Source organism: Corvus cornix, chromosome Z, assembly GCF_000738735.6.
Source record: "Corvus cornix cornix isolate S_Up_H32 chromosome Z, ASM73873v5, whole genome shotgun sequence".
Taxonomy (NCBI): domain Eukaryota; kingdom Metazoa; phylum Chordata; class Aves; order Passeriformes; family Corvidae; genus Corvus; species Corvus cornix.
This window is the reverse complement of record NC_046357.1, coordinates 4824857-4847342: the sequence shown is the minus strand read 5'-3', so window position 1 is coordinate 4847342 and position 22486 is coordinate 4824857. Positions and strand designations below refer to the sequence as shown.

The window sequence follows — 22486 nt, the reverse complement described above, 5'->3', positions numbered from 1 at the left end:
TAAATATGAATAAACAAGAGATGCTTAAATTAATTTTTATCACCATCTCCACTTAAAGTCCAAACCAATTATATGTGAAGAAGTTCAGCTTTAAAACATGTATTATTGGGAAAAAAAAAAATTCTAACAAAGAAGTATTTCTAAGGTATGTGGGAAGAAGAAAAGGTACCAATATCTCAGCATACTCCTTTTAAATACAATAATTAGCAATGTTAGTATGTAAATCCCACTCCGATGAATCAACTGTTTCCACACCAGGATCATGGAATGTCATAGTACCAATGGTAATATCATTAACCCACAAAAATTATCCAACACATCCACTTTGCATGCAGTGCCTCCTACTTATGTAAAACTTTTCAAAGAAGTATGCTTATATGAATACTGATTTTTGCTCCACAATCAAGCACTCATCAGCTCTTCCCTTGCCTCATTCCCTCTAAAAAATACCTTATAAAAATCCCAGCACATTTGACAGTGTCTCTCCCATACCCACTCATTGTCTCACTTTACCATATGAATTCTCCCAATACCCCCGTGCAATCTTCACACTGTATTCACCTTTATTAGTAGTATTTATTTATTATTTCAGGCTGCAGCACACCTTGATAACCAGCTCCCTTTCTCTAGCAGCCCTCCTGCATCTCCTCCAGGCTAAGTCAGCAGCAGGCTTAGAGAGCTAGCTCTTCCCTCATGATGGTAATGCGTCTCTCTCCTCATATCCCCCCACTATCATCTTCTCATTTATCTTCACCTGAACAGTCCAGAAAAACAATTCCACCCTTATTTCCACTTCTACAAGTACATCCTATTCACTGCTATTTCACAGGAGTTTTTAGCCACAACACTCACCCTTCATTTCAAGATGCAACACAGACAAGCCTGCCTCTGTTAAGAGTTCATCTGATCTACCTCATCTCCATTCTCATTTTTCTACCCACTTGTTTTCCTAGTTGAACTTCTGTCCTGTGTCTCTGAATATCTGAAACCACCATCAATTTCACATTTGGAAAATATTCCCTCTGCAAGTCTCTTTTAAGTTCACATTTTCTAGAAATATCATCCTCCAGCATCAGCATTTCCCAATTCAGTGTCACTGCCTTCATGCTGACCATTTTCACACATCCTGTATTCATGTTACAATGTTTGCTTCAGCACGCTATGCTGATAAAGGTGGTGACAAAACAAGAAGTAGGGGGCATCCTCTTTCTTTACCAATGGAAACATGAGGAGCCCTCTTGCTTTTGACACTAGTGATCACATGAGAGAAAGGATTTTATGGTTAGAGGCAAGTTATAAATGTTATTATCACCTTGCTCCATAAGCCAACTATGGATGATATCAAACACACATAAATCCAACCCTGTCCTGAACACCAGGTACTTCAGAGTGCTCAACTGTGACAGCCAAGCAATTCAGCCATAACTGGTGCTGGGGAGGAACCACTGAAAAATGTTTACTTTATAAATAACCATTGTATTAAATTGTTAGACTGATTACAATAAATTATCCTTTTAATCCAGTATTCTTTCAGTTCCAGACACATGAGAGCAGTTTGTCAAGAGAAAAAGCATGGCAAACTGAAAGTACTTCATGCAGTGGTTATAATAAAATTCTGCCAAAGCCTACAGAAACCTTTGTGCAGTGTATGGCTCAGTTTTTCAACAAATATATTCACTATATTCATTCACTAAACACTGAATAAAAATAATCGCATTACATTTAACTGGTTACTTGGTAAGAAAAGTAGTTTACTGATTTCACTGCCACTCAGTTTTCCCACCCTCGCATTACTGGAACTCAGACTGGCTAACTCAACATGCTGACCAAGACTAAAGCTAAACAAGAAATCTGCTTCAAAACAAGCTCTTAAAAATCCAGAAAATTCAGTGTAGATTCTGTCACTAAATTAATTGCCATTTAATATCTGTGTATTTGGTTTGCATAGCCAAGCTTTGGTAGTTGGGGGGGCTACAGGGTGGCTTCTGTGAGAGGCTGTGAGAAGCTTCCTCAGTGTCCAGCAGAGCCAATCCTTGGTAGCCCCAGTAGCTACCCCTTGGTAGCAGCTGGCCAAGGCTAGGCCAATTAGAAATGGTGATAACAGCTCTGTGATAACAGATATAAGAAGAAGAAGAAAAAACACCCAACTTTTGTGCAGTCGTAATTGCCACCAGAGAAGAGCAGAAGGAGAATATGTGAGAGGAAGAGCCCTGCAGACACCCAGGTCAGGGGAGAAGGAGGAACAGGAGGTGCTCCAGGTGCCAGAGCTGAGGTTCCCTGCAGCCTGTGGTGCAGACCATGGTGAGGCAGCTGCAGCCCTGCAGCCCATGGAGGTCCCTGGGGATGCAGAGATCCACCTGCAGCCTGTGGAAGAGACCCGTGCTGGAGCAGATGAAGGAGGAGGAGGAGGAGGCTGTCAACCCGTGGAGAGAGAAGCCCACAGAATAGCAGGCTGTGGCTGAAGGACTGCCCCTGTGGAAGAATGACCCACATTGCAGCAGTTCATAGAGAACTGTTGTATGGGATGGATTCACATTGGAGAAGTTCATGGAAAACTGTCTCCCATGGGGGAGACACCACACTGGAGCAGGGAAGGACGCCTCTCCCTGAGCAGCAGCAGGAATGACATGTGATGAACTGACCATAACCCCCATTCTGTGTCTCCCTGCACCACTGGGAGTGGAGGAGGCAGAGCTGGGAAGGAGGGAGGGGTGGGAGGAAGGTGTTTTAAGGTTTCATTTTACTTCACACTATCGTGCTCTAATTTAGTTAGCAATAAATTCAGTTAATACCTCTAATTCGAGTCTGTTCCACCCATGATGGTATCTGGTGAGTGATCTTCCCCAATTATTATCTAAAACCATGAACCCTTTGTTGTATTTTCTCTCCCCTGTCCAGCTGTGAAGGGGAATGAGAGAGAGGCTTTGGTGGCCACCTGGCACCAAGACTGGGTCAACCCACTGCAATGGGCTTGGGGGTGTTGATTGTTACACCCTCTTACAGTTGTTATTCAACAACTGCAAACTCACAAATAGACAATTCTTTACATATACCCACTTGACTTCTCAACTTCACTTTAATTTATGCATCAGAAGTCAGACAAACATGCTGTCAGTGTTTAAATAGTAATGCTTATACCTGCTAGGCACTGAGGCCAAAAGCAAGATTTTTATCTGGAATCAGACTATTTCCAACAGATTTCTTCTGCCTTTAGTAGAAAGGCAGATGACAGTGAAATCTGGATCCTGCCATACTGATGGCAAGGGATATGTCCCACCTCTCCTGACCCCAGCACTCAAAGCTCCCCTTCCTTTAAAATAGTCCTCAAAAGTTTAGATAGCAGAGGCTCTCAGCCTTCACGATTTCTTTTCTGTTCATAATCAAGCAAGATACAACTCCACCACAGTTACCAAATGTCTTCTGAAAGTTTCTGGAGTTCAGTAACTATCCTTGAGAGGATTTGCACAGAAAGCAGCCCCAGCCTCACCATTCAATAGTGACTGATCAATTAGTATGAAGCAAAATACAGTAAGTTAAACCCAATTACTTTAAGAAATAATGTCTGCAAGATAAAGTGCTGTTCAGAACTTTCCTACAGTTAAAAGGTTTATTTAAAACCAACATCTATATATGACATTACTATTTCACTTTTCATGTGCTTTACAATTCTACCTATTTTCTTAACTAGCTACCCAGGTTTCCTGCATAAATCCATTTCTGTGAACAATACTTTACATTAGTGTTAGGTTTTCAGGATAATTTTTTTTGTTAACCACCTACAAAAAGGAGGGCTAATGGCAGCATGGAAATTGTTTTGTCTTACCTTGTTACACTTAGTTCACACACATATTCATACACGCTGGAACACAGTATGATCGAGGCCTGGGGTTTTTTTAATAGAAGAGTGAAAAAAAAAAAAAAAAAAAGAAATCACATACTTCCACACAAGATAAACAACTAGCTTGTGCTTCATCAAGAAAAACAAACTATTTTTGAAAGACTGCTTTTTACAGTACAACTGTGTTGTTAAGAAGTAACCTGACAATGCTTTGACAATAATGCAATCTTCCAAAAGGTTTGGCAGTTTTGTAGGCTACAGAAATTATCTTCTAAATGTGTGATTGGAAAGAGTTCACCTGAAGGGTCAAAGACTTGCGGCCAGAAGGCCATTTGTTAAATACACAGTTTTAGTTCTTCATACTATAAGCTCATCAGCCCATTAAGCATTTGTTGAGCCATAGTTCAGTCAGGAAAACATACATTCAGTTTACCTACCTGCTAATGTACTTACAGAACCAGTACACCAGCACTTTTATTTCCAATCGTCCCCTTTCTGCTCTTATCAAGATTTTAAAATGCCATTAAAATGCACAATAAATTGTCCAGTTTGTAGCAAACTCTCTCAAAATTAGGTAACACTAGCACACTCGTTTTCAAAATTGGGTTATTTTGAATGACATATCGCAAACAATTTAAATAAACTCAAAAATGCAGTCATGTAAGTAGTCTGCCCAGCTTGAAAAGTTCTAAATAACAGAGGCAGTCCTCTCAAAACACATGCATTTGGAAAACAACTGTCAAAATCACCTCAAAAACATGCAAGATATTCAGCTCTTCAAAAGAAATAAGTGCTACTTTTCTTTTTGTCAATGGAAATACTGTGCACCTAAGTTCAAGTCAGTGTAGCAGCATAATTTCTGAAGACATCTTTAAACAAATGTGTCTCCACCACTATAAAAAAAGGAGCTTTAAGTGAGGCAAAGGAGGAAAAGAGCAAAGTAATCTGTGCTCTGGCTCCCTGCAGCTCAGCAGACAGCTGGAAGAGCCCACTAACTTGCAGCTGAGTTAAGGCATACAGCTTGGCAGAACCAATTCCAAGTTGGACCATTACCTTTACTGGAGAGGCAAGCGCAGATAAGATTGTTTACACCAACCAAAAATGCCACAAATACTACAGCAAACCATATGAGAATGTCTGATGATGACAAGTGGCAAGGAAACAAGCTATTGGAAGTGCTCAAGTTCACTTAGCTCACAAAACTATTAGTGATTTTTGTAATGAGAATTACTGGTATGCCTCAAACATGCCTGATTTTTAAATGAGAACAAGAAGTTTCTCACATTCCTTTGTTTAACCCACATGAAAGATATTTGTCATTCTTTATGCTCATTTATTCCCCCTACATATTTTTAAATAATAAAACAGATATCAAGATTTGCTTTTAAATAGTAATTTTATAACAATTGTTTTATGTTAATGGCTACTAAACAAAATAAACACACAAAAGAACTTCACAAAAAACCCAAAAAAACCCCAAGAATGAAACAATCTAATATAAGCTCTGTCACTCCAAAAAACAATGTTCAATTCAATGTGAAAACACTTAACATTAAAAATTTACATTAGAGAACAAAGCTAATTATTAAAAAGACAGACAAGATACTTTTACAGGGATGCTTCGGAAAATGTCTGGAGATTATGACAACCCAGTGCAGATTTCAGTGGTCTAATTTCTACCCAGGATGGGTCCTAAAATCAAAGGTTCTGGAGTATCACGCCTGGCCTGGTAAGACAATTGTGATTAGAGGATCGTCCACCCTGCAGACCCCACTGGAAGAGTGGGAGAGCCTACAGAAAGCATTGACCCATGCAGGTCTGATTTCAAAATTATAGCTTAAGAAATGGCAGTAATACTGGCTTACAGATTCAGGCACAATTATGAAACTTTCATGTTTCAGAATCACTTTGTATACGGTTGTTAATTCTGCTCTTGAAGTTCAGAAGGTAATTAAATTAGGACATCTCACTGATTTTATCTTAAGCTTTACCTGGGAAATACTGGCTCTGCCCTTCCTATTTCCCAAGGCTGTGTGTTACATAATTGCAGTTCTTTTAACTACAGTACTCCCTTATGTCACATGGCAAGCAGCTACAAACTGCCTATTATATTACACGGATTACTCACCCATATTCTGCAACAAAGTTTTAAACTTTAGCTGGGTGTCACCTGTTGTTATGGATTTTGCTGAGAGAAGTTTCTGTCACTGTTGCTGCCTGTTCTGAGCTTCCCCTCCCCCTCCCAAAGACACTTGCCTCTGCCATGTGCTCTGGACCCCTTTGTTCTAAGCGTGGGCAAAACCAAATGTAACTCAGACTCTTCAGCAGTGTCTCACTGTCCGGTCACCCCGGGTCCGCCCCCAGTCCTCCCCTTTCCCCTTCTCCGGATACAAGAGACGATCGAGGGAGGCCCCGCCCTCTCCTGGCTCTGCTCTCCTTCCTGTGAGCGTCTTGTTGTCTGTTTGTTTTGAAAGCTTCTAACTGGAGGAAATTGAGCGAGCAGGGAGCTCTATTTCTCCCTCTTTGCTTCTGCTGGTGGTATTTGCTTTGCAGCTGATTCAGGTACTGATTTTAGAGCTACTAAAGTGCCAGATTGCCCGTGCTACCTCTCTGGGCTGCTCGAGGCTTTCTAAGGCAATAAACCACTAGCCTAGCCGGTAAAAAGCTGAAAGATACCTTCCACATGTCACCTTTTCCATTCTTTATGCCTTCTCTCAACCATCCAGCCCAGTTTTTGAGAGATTGATCTCACATGCAAGTTTGCTACATGCTCCTTAGAATTAGATGGCTTTTTCCATTTTGCTTATAAACACTGCCTCTGCTAGATGACAGTGGGCATCCTAAAAACAGATGACTGAGGCTTAGAAACTTTATTAGAACATGTACTTATAAAATTCTTCACTGGAACTATTCAATAAGAGATCTAATACTTATCTTGTGCAGTCGCCCTTACTGAATTTTTTATATAGCACCTCTTTACTTAATCCTTTGCTTTTTAAACTAGCACCAAATCTGTTATTCACATATGTGACTGAAGTACTTTAGGTAGCAGAATGAGTGAAAACAGCTTTAATTTCAACCACACTTCACAATGGTTTTCTGTCTAATGGATTTCCCACTCTGCTGCTGGGTAAAATAAAGACCAGTTTGTATTTCCTTCCACACCTCTCTATAAATTACTGAAAGAACAGGTACTGAAGACTTCACAGCAAAGCTGAACACCAACAGCAGGCATGGAAAATCCCCCTTATGGGAACTATTTCAGGAGTACAGCCCTGTTTTGTACCCAGCTCCCAGCCAGAATTACATCACATACACTGATCACATACACTGGATCAATCCCCAGTGTCTGACTGAGGAAGGCCCCGTGTGCAGTCCAGTCCCACAGCATCACTGCTAATGGGTCTGCTCCGGGCAGCTGCAGAATAAGCCACAGCACCTCACCAACCCAAATGAAAGCTTACGCTTTGAGAAATAAAAAAATTATTATTTCTCAGTCAACTGCGACTTGAAATGCTGAACTGGCCTGTGCAAAGAAAACATTTAAGACTCACAAACTGGCATGCCACAGGAAATAAGAAAAGTGGGAATAACAGCCCTGTCATAGATCCCTTTAAGCTGATAATGAAGTCATGTAGGGAGGCCACATCATCATCCAGTCTCCCGCCTACTCACAGACAATCCTGTACTAGATCCCTAGTCAAGAACTTCACATGCTCCGCCTCAACAAGTCATCACTCTGTCCATCACAAACCACAAGGGACACTCAACAAGATTAGATGTGAAGCCACAAAAATTACACTGTACTACAGTAAGGCAGGAAAAGACCTGTCATCACCAGTATCTTAAATATCTTAAATATATCACCTGAGGTTGCAGGGATGCATGTGAAATGATCCTAGGGACTAATCTCCCAATCACACAGAAAGACTTACCAAGTCTAAATAGTCCCTGCAATCATAGCCTGGAAGGAAGCTTCTTTACAAGTCTGAAGCAAGTTTAAATCAAGTATGAGACTCTGGGCACGTCCCTGAAAAAGTTCTCAGTTTCACTTAGGAAGTGAGCACTATGGACATCAGCGTATCTTCACCAATTTTCTCTCCCCATACTTCCAATGTTTTAGAGAAAATCAAAAACATTAGAAGGGGAAAAGTTTCTAAGATTTTTAACTTGTTTTCAGTGCTCCCCTGCCTTTAACAAAAGATCTTTATTGAGCATTTAAATGTCACCCATCCTTCAGCCAACAAGTCTCACCTACCTGCTCCTCTGCTGCAGTGAGTGGCTCATCACACAGCTGAGAACAGAAGCTCTTCTCCTTGGTGCCCCAGTGCACAACTTACACTTGGCTCCTTTAAGTTTGATTCCAGCTGAGTGACACCAACTCACAATGTCACCTAGACCTGCTTACACAGTGACACCTGTGACACATATAGCATGACAACTTTCACTTAGAAGTCAACATCAGGTTGTTAATGCAATCTCACTTCCATTAGATAATGGTGTATCATCCCTTATCAAAGGCCTTTGGTAAAGCATTGATTCAGTAATTGGGCCATATCCAACCCAGGTTAATACCCTCCTTCCCCAAAGGATTTAGACTCTCCTTTTTCCTCCTTACCTTATTATGCAACTAGAAAACTTTTTTCAGCATTTCAGATTTTCCTTAAAGACCAGATCGACTAAGCTTTGGGACACTTTAAACAAAACAAGAACTAGGGGCTAGAAAGTAGTAACACAATGTAGTATTTTCAGCCATGCTGCACAATCGTGCTAACTTATACCCCCTTGTGCTCCCTGCTCGTTCATCTATAAGCCAACGTCTTCAAAACACACAGAGCTTTTACCCATTCTGTTTGTTTTTCCTCTAAAAACAGCTATGGTAGAGACAGTTCTGATAAGGATATGTAAGAATTATTTACAGCTGTAGTGTTTGTGAAGTGTATACACATCATTAGTAACCAAGCAAAGCAGAATATAGAGCTCTGTACTGAACTAGAGGGGTAAGGACTGCTATTTACCTGCACTGCAAAGATAACACAGACTGGGTTTTTTAGGAAGGACATTATTTTTAATACTCAGTTTATAGGTAAGCTCTAAAAAGAGACAGGGAGTGCAAGTGCCAACTAAATACTTTGAGTGAAAGGGATCAAAGATGTCTAATGTCTGAGACTGTCCCCTGCCTTTAGCAGCAAGCTGAGTCACTGAGTTGGCTCCACCATATCGTCTATCCTAATTTGCAGTTAAGAGTTAATGCATACGAGTTAACTGAATATGACAATCTCATACACTGAATTAATCACAATAAAAGCAGTTTGCTACCAAGGACTTGGTTTGTGTTTACCCATCTCTTAGTAGAAAAACAACATAAATTGTCATTAAATAGTCATGGTGGGGGTCACTCCATGGAAGCTAAACAGAAACAGAAATGCAGAGCTAGACTTCAACTTCCAGAGGAGACTCCTTAAAATAAAGGGGAACAGGACTTGTTACATAGGTAGCACCTTGCTAATCTAGCCAATAACAATGGAAAAAAACCAGACAAGACTTTTTATTTCTGAAGACGTCGTAACCAAGTAATCAATGGCAATGTACCCGTTGCTATTCATCACTCAAAAAAAAAAGATAAATTAGACCATAATTTTCACCTGCAGTAGACAAAGACAGGTAGATGGGGCTGTCTTTGTAACATGAAAATACATCAGAAAGGAGTTTTATAGGAAGAGGAGGTGGGAAAAAAGTGTAAATAATTACCTTAAGAACACCTTAGAAAGGTGTTCACCTTAAGAAAGAAGAGGTAAGCAAGTAAAGTGAAAAATATTCATAATTATCAAAGGAAGAGGTGTTTTTCCACGGTTACATCTTGTGTATAGCATACACTCAGCTCTTGTCACTGTAGTTGCCATGGCAAAACAACATTGCAAAATCAATGCCATTTTATGGAATTTTTATTGCACCAGCTCTAACCTTGCTAGGTTCAGAATATTAGTAACACTGATAACACCCGTGCAGAGTTGCAACATCCTATTTTGTTCACCCTTAACGCAGCAATTGACAATAGTTGAACTGCTCCCACACCACTCTCCCATGCTGACGTGAGCTAATTTGCTTTACCATTGTTTCCTGCTGCCTTGCACTTGCTCAACCTACCCACCCTCTGGGTCCTGGGCCGATATCCTAGGCAGCAAAAGAATGCATTCCTTCTGCTCCTATTTTGCTTGCATTGCAGTAGGCAGGCATAAATTTTAAAGGCAGCTGACCTAGAACTGACACCCTCCCTTCCCTCCCCCCTCTCTTTTTAGGCTACCATGCGGCATAGTGGACATGCTGCTGAGCACTGTAAACATCAGCAACTGCACCCTCCCTGGGAGGCTCTTCCCAGAGAGCAGGAACCAGCTGTGCTGGCACCTTTGGCAGTGACCCACACAGCGCAACGGGAACTTTGGGAAGTGTGACACGGGCAGCAGCTGCACAGTGACATGCAACGACAGAACTTTAGGGTGACAAAAGCCACTTTAAAGGACATGTGCTAAGTGCTTTTTAAACTAAAGTCTCAGAACACTCCTCCTACCCAAGAAGGCATGCTGACAGTATCATTACAAAAGCTGCTGCTCCCAAGTCCAGTCTTGGCACGTGTACTTTCTGGAGCACTCCAGGAAGCAACTATACTGCCACATCCTAAATCTTTCCAGTCCAGAGCTGGTAATTTATACAGCTGCAGCTGGAAGTTTCAAATCACTGAGGGATATTCAGGGAGGTATACAGGACTTAGGTTGTTGTTGTGTAAATTAACATTCTTCAGCATGATGGAAGGTCTGGTTAATCACTATGAAACACACTCATGAGTGTTAGCATCAGGCAACTCATGAAGGCACATTATACCGTTGTCTGGAGACTCAGGCCTCTCAGCCAGAACAACTAAATAGAGCAGTAAAACCAATTTCTCCTGGCACTCCATTTTTTATTTCTGTATCCCAAAGATCTCCACTTAAAAAAAAAAAGAAAAATTTTTTTTTTAAAAAAAAGAAGTAATTAGTTTACACTTGACCGAAGTTACTGTGGAAGTGAAAAACAGTTTCTGAAATGGAGGTGAGGTAGAAAAGGCAGATGTTTCTATTGTACTCTGTGCTCAGTGGAGGAATCACAAAGGGGTGGAGAATGGAAATGGACAGCAAAGAGGGATCTGAAGTTTAGGGACAGCTGGAGGAAATGACCCCGCAGGCTCATCCTGAAGTCAAAGCCACTTGCATTGTGCTTATATGTTGAATCCAGAGACAAATGCATGGAAATTAGTACATTATAAGCCCCCATTTGAGTCTGCTCGAAATTTGAGTAAGCTTTTGGGTACCACTCAAGCCATCTTGCATGCTGTTTACACAACTTGTGTGATAACTTTCCCCAGCACCTCTTCCTTTTGAGATCACTCACCTGCTAGAGGCAGATCCAGTCTGACAGCTTGGGCACACGGGGAGCACACAAGAATGGGAGCACACAAGAATGGGAGCACCTTTGCTTTCACACAGTGCTAGCGGCAGTTCTAAAAATACTCTTTTCCACTTGCTATGCAGATACCCTTCTAAGGACTGTGGACATGTCGGACTTTCAAAGGGTTCTTGCAACAGACTTGGAGGTCAGAACTCAACAAACAGTATGGAATAGGAATATTCATGGTTGCCTACAAGAATTAGGGCGAGGAAACATCCAGACATGGTGACCCGGAGCAGTCAAAGGCCTTTGGAGACTAAAGAAAAAGGTTGCGTGGGCAACACAATGTTGCATGGACAGTAGTCAGAAGACAGCCTAGCCTCAACAGCTTAAATGAAAACAAAACTATCTATCACCTAAAAACATTAACTGTCTTGATCAGCAAAAGCGGCTCACAAGATTTTTTAAACCAGATCTTGTTATAAAAATCCAACTTTAAAAATGTATCAGTTTTTCATTCAAATTCCAAGAAATCAGTTGGCAGGAGTTTGCAGAACAAAATGCAAAATAGGGGTTGATATTATGGGCAAAGATACATTAATAACAATACACAGCTGTGAAGGCATACTTCTCCTCCAGATCTAGCTATCTAGACCTTAGTTCCTTTGCTAATAGGGATTTCTAAAAGTCTTGATTATGTTGCACTTTCTGGAAGTTCAAGAACAGCATAAAAAGTAGCATCATGCAGGCCATGAGTTTGTGACAGCAGAGTTTTTTTAAATCAGCTTAGAACACCAAATGGTAACTTCACAGAGAAGCAGAATCAAACAACACATCCACGCACAGGTTTAGTCACAGGTATGTTGTAAGGATTTTTCATCTTCTATCAATATTTTCCACTATCACAGTAGAATGGAGTTGGTACCATCTTTCCAAGCATTTGGGAGACCACCCAGGACCACAAGACATCTCTGCAGTTTAAAACAGCATGTAGGGATGAACCAGCTATGTCTGGCCAAGTCAACTGCACTTTTTCTTTTCCCTCTTTTTGATCCTGAAAGATTGCCAAATATAAATAGCTCAAAAAAAAAAAAAAAAAAGAGAGATCCCATCAACAAAGTGCATTAGGCAATGGATGTGCAACATCAGAATAACACAGGAGACAATAATACTTCCAACGAAGAAGCTTGGCAAGCAGCAGAGTACTCAGCCTAATACTAATGTTCCTGTAAAACACCAGTATACTAGAAACAGACAAGTGTCTAATAGTCTACTCAGCATGCCACAACAGTAAAAAAGAAGAAAACTGGACTGTCTCCAATAAAAAAGAAAATTAGAATTATGTATAGCTATGCATTTAAGTTATCAAAAAAATCTTAGCATTTTTGACATAGAGGTTTCAATGTCTTGCAGAAGAGGTGTGTTTGGTTCACTCTTTGTATGGAGTTCTCAGTCCCCAGAGAAAAAGGGGCATGTCTTCTACCAGTTAACACAGCAAAACTGTAAGAAAAACCAAAGTGTTGTGTGCTGGTTCAATATTCCAGTTAATATGCAAAACTATCAGGCCACATGCCCCTTTCTGAACCTAAAGCAACACCCCGGCCCTCATCATGGAAACGTTTCCAAGCACAGTGGTTTTTCTTCTGCCTCACTTCAGGATGACTCTGTGGCTTACATTTAAACCAAAGACTTTGCTTTCACCCCATTCTTTGTCTTATATATACATTATTCAGGTGCAAGTTCATCCAGCTGACCATATCCTAAAAGCATGATGCTATCCCACTGACTGGAAAGGAAGACTGGATCTCTTCCCACTGCAGTCATCTCAGAGAATGAGCCAAGGTCATATAATTTCACAGTCTGTAAAAGTGACTCCCTCACTTATCACAAGTGTCTTTCTAGATTCAATCAAGTTTTGTCTGATGCTTCAGCACCTGGATGAAAGCAACTGATGAAATATCACACTTTGCAACAATACCTGTAAAGTCTCTACAGGATAAAAGCAAGAATACCAGATTGCACAATTTCCACACCTCCAGAGGCAATTTTCCGTTCCATACTTTTAAATGTAGTTCAAACGGGGTATATGAGATGCTCAGTTTTAAAATAAAGTAGCAACCTCATTTCAAAACTGGGAAAAACTCCAGAGCAAACCAGAACTCAGCATGGTCCAGTCCATATTCAGGAACATTTTCTCCTCAACTTTCTGATAAGCTTCCGTAATTGATCAAGTGGATCACTTCAGTTTATGAAAAGCAGTTTCAGGATAATCTGAAATTCAGATGGACAATAATTCACCCCATAAGATTTCAAGCAGTCATTAAAGGACTAGTTGAAGAGAAGCAGAGTACTCTAACAGCACCTGTATTCTACATTCCCTCCTCTCTTTCTAAAATCCACCACGTTCCTAGTTAGAAGTTAAACTGAGTGAACTTCCTGAACATCTCAGCTATGGCATGAGGCTATTTACAGCCTTGTCTAGTTTTATTCCTTTTTCATGTAAAAACAAACTTACGCAAACTCCTTAACAACCTGTCTTGTTACAGAACAACAGGTGCTATAGAAACAATGCTGTCAATACAGCAGAAACAATGCAAGTGATTGTAAAAAGGCTTTTGAGAACTGCAGCTTACAAGTAGTTTTACGAAAGGTTTAGTTTCAAAGTTGACAGTAAACACTTGAGTTTACTTCATTATCCTCTTGGCTTTGGTAGACTGTATATTCTACAATTCTCATTCACAAGAGACAAAGGGGGACAGGGGAATTCCAAAGTGAATTAAAATAATTTCATTGAGGTTGTTCAACCCTTTCTATACAGTTAAAGACTAAAAAGCAAATTTTTTTCTTCAGCACTGAACAAACAAGCTAGAACTCTGACTACAAAAGTGAAAAAGAATGCATTTAATCCAGATTTTTCCAATTGTACCCCTAAACAAACACAAAAGGCATTGTTCTGGATGCTCATGCAAAAACTGTAAAATATACTATTCTCTTGCAATATACCTGAATCTAAATAATTTTCACCTATACAAAAGGAAACTTTGCCTGCTACTTCTTCTCTGAACTGACTGCATACATTTCCATGTGCCCATCCCCATCTATTCATAATGCCACATGGTAAACAAATACTGCACTATTTACTTAACAGAATAAATGAGCACATCTGACTAACAACCCTGATAATCTTAGGGCTTCAGCCAGTATCTTTTCATGAAAAACAATACAAAAAAATTTTGCACTTCACTTCCTAACAAATCAGGCAAAAACAACAAAAAAATATCTACTTGCCATCTCAACTAACTTTCCTGAAAGAAAGAACACACTACCAATATGAACAATTCCCATACTCTAAAAGCACACAGAGGACCACTGAATCAGGTTTTTGTGACTTTGCTTTAAGTCATTTCAGGACTGATGATACAATGCAAATTATTTCCAAATCAACAAACTGATCTTTGTGAGTCAGACTCCAGCAAGAGTCGTCCCCTTCTTTTGTTAGAAAACAAAGAATAAAAGGAATAGAGTAAGCTATATTTTTATCTCAGGCATAGCCATAAACCCTGAATGCTGTCACTGGGATAGGAGCATTCTCTTGAATTCCAGCCCATGAGATGCCTGTTGAAACTTAGCAGCTTTTTGCACAGTACATCCTATTTCTTTGCACAGGGTTTTGCAGTGCACTAGACAAAGTTATGCTCATATTCATATACATTCAGTGAGGCATTGCTTTTAAAAAAAAAAGTCTTTGAATAGAGGCTCCAGGCACAGAGCCCAATGTGCAAGGTCCATATCAACATAAAACATAATCCAAACTACAAAGAATTCACAGTACAATTAAACACAGGCAGGCAGCATGTATGAATTCATAAAGCTGCTACAAGCAGCTACTCTAGAGCACAGCCTGCTCAAGCAGAGCAAGTCTGGCTGTTTACAGGGTAAGTTTGCAATTATAAGAGCACTTTTAATAGTAGCAGTGTAATTTTAATCAACCTCTCTCCCCATTACTCATACCTGCTCCTATGTCACCCTTGACTTCTGCTGGAGCTACCATTTTTCTGGCTGCATAATAAAATAGATTGGGAAACAGACCGAGGGCTGGAGAGCAAGCCTCACAGGAAAAAAAAGGGCATTTTTAAATCCAGTTCCTCAGTGCTTCTTAGCACCAGCTTTCACCAAGAAATACTTCAGCACAAAAGAAAAGTAACACAGAAAGCACATGCAAAGGAAAGAATGTGGAATAATAGAAATGTTGATGAAACTACATCAGCCTAAGTAGGTATCACAAGTGGAGTGGAGATAAGGGTTGATGTTTGCTGTTTTACCCTAGCACAGTTAAAAGGGCCAATGTGAATATCATTGCTCCTAGCAAATAAGATGATTCATAGAGTTTACTGACACCTATATTTGTCCTCCTTGTGACATCTGTGCCTCTCTGCAGGTGGAAGCCAGAGTTTGCTTTGGGCTGGATAGGCTTTACAAGTAGTTTTTAAGAGATTTGTGTGCTACCTCAGGATTTTGAAATGAAATGCTACTGAAATTCAATTCCTCAGACTCTCATCACGAACCAAGATAACCCTTAAAGACACTTAAATCTCTGCTTCTCTAAGCTGTGTATTCATCTCACATTACTCCATTCACATACTACTTACAGGTGTTTTCTAGTCAACATCTTCAGTGATAAATTGCTGTGTGTAGCCATCGTAAGCAGACAGAACAAAAATAACAAAGTACATGCAGAAGAAAAAAGAAAAAAAGACAAATATTGACAGACACATTGAAAGCATTTTACTTTGTGAATTCTGTAAAAATAGACCAACAAAAAACCAGTCCCGTGCCCCCCCAAACCAAACTATGCAGTATTTCCGTGTCAATGGTCAGCATTAAACACTGAAACCAAAGACAAGTAAAGATAAGAGACACCTGAGTTATTCTGGTGTCTCTTATCAGTGTAAACTTACGTATTTAATTTTTTACTTTTTGGATTTCAACTATCATACACATAGAAAAAAAATCTTAACGGTTACATCACTGGCAATTTTGCAAAGCTTTTGGCAAATTGGAAATGTGACAACAGGCACTAAAACTACTGCATGACCCTCTAATTTTAGAGGTACCCTTTAAAAGGAACTGTTTAAGAAAAAAGTACAATCAGCTTTACAAAATTAGCTAGTTGTTTTGTTAATTCTTTTCTTTTGTTTTAATAATGTCATATTTTTGAGGAGTAGAAGGTTTAGTTTTCACCATTTAGGCCACATTTTCCCTTTACATGCAGCACTGAGCCTTTGTTCTGGGTGAGGTCCCTGGGCAAGCACATGGGACTTGCTCCCTAGCGCTGTGCAACAACGCAGAGTAACCACTCAGCTTCAAGCACAGACCAACCTCCTTTTAAGTACTCAGGCCTACCAAAACTGCTGTTCAAAGTTAACAATCTATAAATTGCAGTAGAGAAAAACATAATCAAGTCTGCCATTTCTTTAATTTAATAAAGCAACGAGAAACTGATAAAAACATTCCCTCTGTGTGTGCCACATGCTGAAACTTCAGGAAAGACAAGCAGAACAGTGAAGAGGGACAGAGGAATAGTGAGGGGAACAAGTATTTCTTCCTTTTCAGCTACCCAGGCTTTGAGAAGCATCTTAAAGTTTCAGACATCCATTACCCTGAAGTGAATACGAATGTTGGGCTGTAATATTACTTGTATGAAGTATGCTGTGCCACTGAAGATGACAACATCCCATCTATCCATATTTGCCTGTATACTACAGTTCTACTATCTGTATTTTACAAGTCATCCTTGATCCACTTCAGACAAAACAAAGCAGTTGGTCTTAACCCATAATTGACAGCTAAACCATCTTATTTCAGCTGGGGCAGACGAGGGAGCTCACACCAGCCTTCACCAGGAAAATTACGGGGCACCAGCCTCTGACAGCCATGCTGAGGCAGAGTCATCAGGCAGGGAGGGATGCCACATCTGCCAAGTTAGATCCAGAATATGACAAACATGATTTCATAAGCAGCTAATGAAGATCCAGAAGGGGATCCTGGCTCCCTTCCACCCCCTGCCCTTGAACATGGCACAGAGGTGATGTCCTCCCACTTCCCTCACCCCACACATACCTCCCATGCCCATCCCACTGCTTGTGCCTCTGCCTTGCTCTGCATCTGCCCACACCTCCATAAATCTGTGTGTTAGGCAACCAGATAGGGGAAGGCCAGAGGGAGAGATAAGACAAGCATTAAACCAGAGGAAGAGCAGAAGTCCACAGTAGGGGAAAAAAAAGACTCTCTGTTCACTGCAGCAGAGAGAAACAAAGCTGGGAAGGGCACAGTGAGGCAAAAGCCGTCATGTCAGGATACAGAATGTCCCTGACTGGTATGCAACTAGTTGATAGGTATTTCACAGTATTAGGGGAGCTTCATAACTAGTTAAATCCTATTTGGCATATATTACTTGACTAATGCTATGGCATCTTTCCCAGCACATTCCATGAATATTGCTTCCTGTACCAGAACCTGTCTTGCTCTACCAATAAATACTTAATAGAAAGATCACACGTTATATTGAAATACCATAAAGTTGCATTATTCCCCTCATTTTCAACAGCAGTGCTGCCTAGGAAGAATTTCATGGAGTCATAGAATGGCCTGGTTTGGAAAGGACCTTAAAGATCCTTAAGTTCCAACCCCCTGTCATGGGCAGGGACATCTTTCACTAGACCAGGCTGCTCAGACCTTCATCCGGTGATGGGGCATCCATAGCTTCTCTGGGCAACCTGTTCCAATGCCTCAATTTAAGCCTATCTCTCTCTAGGTTTTCAAATCCTAGGTCTTTGTACATTTTCTTCAGGCAAACATGTGAGTACAAGTGCTCCCATTCCTCATGGAAGTATTTTCAGGGTACATCCACACTGCCTAATGCCATGTCAATACACCATGATTCTACCTCTACGTGAGGCAGCTCCAAGGCAGCCTGAATGCTTCCCGGGCAGCACCCCAAGTGTTGAGCAGCAGCATAAATCAGACAGCATGCTGTTCCCAGGCTGCTCCCAACAACCAGAAAAACTTGTTCAAACTTCTCCCACATGGCAATGTTCAGTACAGACCTACACATGAGTCTGGGAAGAACTGAATTACAATGAAGTAAGGAAGAGAGTATCCACACATGACTCTAAGTTTTCTGGTTTGTCTGAACAGTTTTAATTAACATACCTTGATTTCCTATGCCAGCCAAAAAAAAAAAAAAATCAGTAAGACCTAGTTTATAGCCTCACTATGACTTTTCAAGCATCACACTATTCTGTCTTGGTTACAACACTCCAAGACCCAAGCCAAAGTTTCAACTCAAAAAATATTTACAAATTAAGTATCCACAAACTTACAATTCTTTAACAATGTACCTACAGTTGCAAAGGACAAGTCTAGAAGACTGCTCCAATGTAGCCTCCTCAACTCCCCAAGCTTTCACTGACCTGCTCGTGGCCTCACTGCCGATGTGGCCAGTCCTTAAGGACGGCCCTGCCGCACATGGCAGCAAAGGTGACCTCTCTCCAAAGAGGAAGAAGGCAGCAAGCCAGCCAGCCACCCTTCCAACTTGCCAGATAACCCCTGGCTAGACATCACCCCTCCAGCCCTACATTTTAATATTACCATCTTAAGCACATGGGCCACACCTCTTCCCTGACTGTGTACAACCTTCACCCTTGAAGAGAAAGAAACCTCAGTTTCTTGATGCCTGGGACCACTCTTCAGGAGTGAAAGGTGTGTGAGGAAAAAAAGCGTTTTTAAACAGTAAGGTCCCTGATGCAGTGGGGCCATGCACATACCACGATGTACCTTGTTCTTCACGACAAGAAGGTGAGCTCTGTTCATGTGATGCATAGCCAGAGGGCTTTGAGAGACAGGCACCGAGAGGTGTGGGGCACAGCCCAGAGGGTTTGGAGGAACAAGTACTGCTTAGCTCCAGACACAGTCAAAGGGTTCAGGGGAACATTCAAAGTGCGGTGTAGCGCACAGACGGAAAGCTTGGAGGTCAGGTACTGCAGGGTGAAGTACACTGAGTGGGATTGGAGGAGGAAGCACCACAGGACACTGCCTGAGAGTCTGGAAGTATGGCACAGAAGGGTGCAGATAGGGAGAAGGACCAGGGATGCAGGTGCAGCCAGAGGACGAAGGTGGGGAGGAAGAAAGCGCGGCACAGCCGGGGGTTTGCGGAACAGACAAAGGGGTACGCGGGGGCAGCCAGGGAGTCTGAAAGGAAGGTGGGGCAGGAGGCAGCCGAGCCCCATCCCATCCCGCCCAGCCCTGCACGCCCCAGCGCGGGACAGACCCTGCGGAAGGACGCCGAAGGCTCCTCTTCCCCAGATCACCGCGGTGCCCGCGCTCCGGTTTCGCCGCTCCCCGCCGGCTCCACTCGCGCGGCAGCAACGCAGCCGCACCTGTCCCCGCACTGCTGGGCGGCAACTGCGCGGCGGCACCGCGCGGCCCGCGGGAGGGCGCGGAGGGGGCGGGCCGCGCCGCCCCGCTCCGCCCCGCTCCGCCCCGCCCCGCCCCGCTCCGCCCCGCCCCGCTCCGCACCGCCCGCCCCTCACCGCCCCGCTCCGCTCGCTCCGCACCGCCCCGCTCCGCTCCGCTCCGCACCGCCCCCGCCCCGCTCCGCCCCGCTCCGCACCGCCCCCGCTCCGCACCGCCCCGCTCCGCCCCGCTCCGCCCGCCCCGCCCCGCACCGCCCCGCCCCGCCCGCACCGCCCGCCCCGCCCCGCCCCGCCCCGCTCCGCACCGCCCCGCTCCGCCCCGGCTCCGCCCGCTCCGCCCCGCCCCGCCCGCTCCCGCACCGCCCCCGCTCGCACCGCCCCGCCCCTCACCGCCCCGCTCCGCTCCGCTCCGCACCGCCCCGCCCGCTCCCGCCCCGCTCCGCACCGCCCCGCTCCGCACCGCCCCGCTCCGCCCGCTCCGCACCGCCCCGCCCCGCTCCGCACCGCCCCGCCCCGCCCGCCCCGCCCCGCTCCGCACCGCCCCGCCCCGCTCCGCACCGCCCCGCCCCGCCCCGCACCCGCCCCGCTCCGCACCGCCCCCCGCCCCCCGCCCCCCGCACCGCCCCGCACCGCCCCGCCCCGCCCCGCCCCGCCCCGCTCCGCACCGCCCCGCTCCGCCCCGCTCCGCACCGCCCCGCCCCGCACCGCCCCGCTCCGCCCCGCTCCGCACCGCCCCGCCCCCGCACCGCCCCGCTCCGCCCCGCTCCGCACCGCCCCGCTCCGCACCGCTCCGCCCCGCACCGCTCCGCACCGCCCCGCACCGCCCCCGGCAGGGCCCCGCACGTCTTCTCTCGCGACCGGGGCTCAGGGCTAAGAGTTACGAACGTTCGTGAGCGAGGCCAGAGGAGGCCACAAGGGCGTTCCGAGGGTTGGAGCACCTGCCCTGCGAGCAAAAGCAGAGGCAAGTGGGGCTGTTCAGCCTGAAGAGAAGTCTTCAGGGAGACCTTATAGTACCTTTTAGTGCCTGAAGGGGTCTGTAGGAAAGATGGGGAGGGACTTTAACAAATGGTGATATGACAAGGGGGGATGGCTTTAAACTGAAAGGGGGTAGGTTTAGATTGGATTTTTGGAATAAGTTCTCCATTATGAGGGTGCTGAGACACTGGCACGGGTTGCCCAGAGAAGTTGTGGATGTCTCATCCCTGGCAGTGTTCAAGGCCAGGTTGGAGAGGGCTTCTGAGCAACCTGATCTAGTGAAAGGTGCCCATAGTCGTTGGAACTAGTTGCACTTCAAGGTCCCTTCCAGGCTAAACTGTTCTGTGGTCCACTGCTGTGGTGTTGAGGGGTTCTCCAGATGCCCCTAGATCTCAATCTCACTAGCACTTTCTGTCAGCATGGAGGGGGAAAACTGCAACATGGCTTCTTGATGCTGCTTTGGGATCCGTGGCAACTGAGTGTTACTCAAGGCAACACCAGGAAAATGTAAAAATTCCTTTTTTTATAAACAAAGCACAACTGGTCAGCTTTGGCTCACTGCTTTAGGGAGCACTTCTACCCCAAAAAATGCAGTACTCCTCTCTTAGAAGATGTTTAGGATGATGGTAACAGTCCCCAATGACTCCCATCTGGAGAAGTATGGGGCACAAAGAAAGGTCATGGGGGCCTTCTAGTGTGTAAACAGGTGCTCCATTTTAGTTGGTCTATCACTTTAGTCCACAAAAGGCTAGAAATTACGGCCTTTTGAGATGGTTAGCATGGATGATTGCTTGAGTCAAAAGATTTGGCAAAAACAAGGAGTAGGGAGAGGATATGAAGACAAATTGAAGAAAAGAAGCAAATTCATTTGATGATGGACAGAAATACACAAGATGAAGGGTTTGTGAGCTGATGCTGTGAAATGAATACATCGTCAATGTCAATGCAGAGATGCCCATCTCTGAGTTGGAGAACAGAATCTCTGAGTTGGAGGACAGCAAGAAGCTCAAAGCTCAGACCTGAAGTTTGTGATAACAAGAGGCAGAACCTGCATAGAAAGCTTGTTAAAAGTGTGGAAACATTATGAGAGGCTGACAGATAGATGGTGGGATGTGGAAAACAATGTGCTCGTAACAGAGATCCTGCAGAAGCTCCATACCACTGAGCAATGGATTAGGATGGGGATTAGGAGGAGGATTTTGTCCTTTAGGATTTGCTTCATGCTTCTTTTGGAATTGTTAGGATTATGACAGGTGAAGAAATCTCTGGGCTTTTGAAAGAGCATTTTAATAAGATCATTGGGTTTGGCCAAAAGGGATATGTCAAAATATGATAAACCATTGAGCAATACTGTATGTCTTACCTAGGAGGGGAAAATCACAAAACAAAATTAAATCATCTCCTTTTCCCTTCAGCATTTAGAAGTTAAAACCTTTTCTTTTATTTCTTGGTTCAAACCCTTTTTTGTTCTAAAATATTGGGCAAGAAAAACCACAAACAAACCTTAGGAACCAGCACATCCCTGCTCAGACAGAGTCCTTGGGAGCCTTAAGAGTAAGTAGTAAGTCTTGACTTTGTCTAGAGGGCTGTGGCTTAGCCAGCAATGAATATTCCTCCTGTGTTGCAAAATCTGTTTTGCCATGCCTGATAGGGCTGCCTTGGCTAAGACAAAATGTGACACTGGGGTGCATAGCAATAAAAAGTAGGTTACTGTAGGCTTCAAAATACACAGCTGTTGTCATTCATACGAAAAAGAAAAGCAAGCCAAAAAACAATA

The 22486-nt window shown here is 43.5% G+C and overlaps 1 protein-coding gene across 2 annotated transcripts in view; it reads right to left on the bottom strand.

Annotated features, from left to right (window-relative positions):
- Positions 1-19749, bottom strand: part of ELOVL7 (ELOVL fatty acid elongase 7) — a 32477-nt gene extending 12728 nt beyond the window's left edge. The window contains exons 1-2 of one of the 2 annotated variants that reach the window (XM_039567353.1): positions 19590-19749; positions 3824-3882 (exon numbers count right to left, since the gene is read on the bottom strand). The gene's annotated coding sequence lies outside the window, so the exon portion shown is untranslated. The remainder of the gene's footprint in view (positions 1-3823; positions 3883-19589) is intronic. The other variant, XM_039567352.1, reaches the window with a different exon arrangement.
- Between the last annotated feature and the right edge of the window lie 2737 nt (positions 19750-22486).